Source organism: Anneissia japonica, unplaced genomic scaffold (assembly GCF_011630105.1).
Source record: "Anneissia japonica isolate Jap-2015-1 unplaced genomic scaffold, ASM1163010v1 scaffold564_len24143_cov94, whole genome shotgun sequence".
NCBI lineage: Eukaryota > Metazoa > Echinodermata > Crinoidea > Comatulida > Comatulidae > Anneissia > Anneissia japonica.
Genome location: NW_022699536.1, coordinates 6,595 through 8,256, shown reverse-complemented (window position 1 = coordinate 8,256; position 1,662 = coordinate 6,595).

Here is a 1,662-nt window from a genome sequence, read left to right as displayed (position 1 = left end):
GAAGCTAAAACATGGATAACTTTTTGGTATGGAAGTTGATCAGATATTATTTCTATTTCTTCCAAAGCGTTGACTTTTTGCTTCAATTTTTTAATTGGATTGAATTTATCCTTAAGTTTCTGTTTGTCTGTAAGTATGGGATGATAGAATGCTCGAAAGACCGAAACGTAATAGATGCATGGACTATCGATGCTTTTATACAAGGATGGTACTCTCAAAGTATAATCCACAGGATATTTATTTGGATGTGTATAGAGTTTTCTTGACTTTATTTCAGCCTCATGTACTTGACCATCCGTCATGTTGCAAAGGAGTACAGCACTAAACGCTTCGGAAAACTCTGATGATCCACCAGCGTTTTTTTCTTTAAACATCTTCATGCATACAGAACTAATTTCATTCGTTGAATATTTTTCAAAACAATTTTTCCACAAATGCAGTTTTAACATCTCCTTTTTGAAGTATTCACATTTGCTTAGTGAAGTATTATTGTTTATGTCAAATATCATTATTATTAGACAGCAAAACACAACAAAAAAAATCGAGTTTATATGGCCTAAGTTCATTGAGTAATGGGAATCCCAGGCCTAATAATATTCTCAAATACGAATAATTCTATAATGGAATCTACCATTTGTGATACCCCGAATTTTTACTACCAATTTCAAGGTAAATTTCAGCAAATTTTACACGAATTCGGCAATGAACATTTAATATCAATGCAAAAAAAAATCAAAATTATAAAGGCCTACACGGTTTTTCTAGTTAATTGAGTTATACTTTTCCTTTCTATCATTGAACACCCCTATTCAATATTGAAATTTTCTGAATATCATCTTTTAAAATACACATTGTGCACTGAACAAACACACCCGCTAATAATAGATTTTAATCATATAAAGGGGAATTTCATTGCTATAAAAAGATAACTTTTTGGTTTTTCCAGTTTCTGGTTACCTAATTTTGGTTACAATTGACATGTTGGAAATTTACTGTTTGTGACAGTGTTAGGATTGCCATTTCAGTTAATAATGATTTTAACATTGTTCTTAATTTGTTGTGACTTTTCTGAATTGACTATATAAATTTAAATTAATGTTGTTACACAATTGTATGATATCTTATTTTATTGGATCCTTTTTTAAGTTGTACATTTGATTTTTTTTCTCCTAAGGGAGGTAAATAAAGTTGAAATTGAATAAAGTTGGAAGTATACGCGCTTTTCTAATAATAATATTGATTTGTCTTGATGTGAAACTAAAGCGGTAATGCTTATTCGCCAAACGTCTGAGGCTCTGACACACAGTTTGCACTTTTAGTGATGGTTTTGCGAGTGTCCTTGAAATACAGGAGTTGTTTATATGGGATTATGCACGCTCAACAACCCTTGCTTGCTTTTTTGTGTGTTTGTTCCTTTACTTGATTGAACTGTGTATGTAATATTTGTTGCAAGTGAAATAAATTTGATTTGATTTGATTTGATTTAATTTGATACACACTGGCGCCGGCCTACCGTAGCTAAACAAAGAACAATACAGTAATGGTGATAGAATTCTCGAGAGTTATGAAATTGTGAAATGCCTGCTCTTGTTCGTGTAACGAACTTGTGTCGAGTCAATCCGAGACGGACCGAGTAGAGTTTTATGCAAATGTTTTTTACGG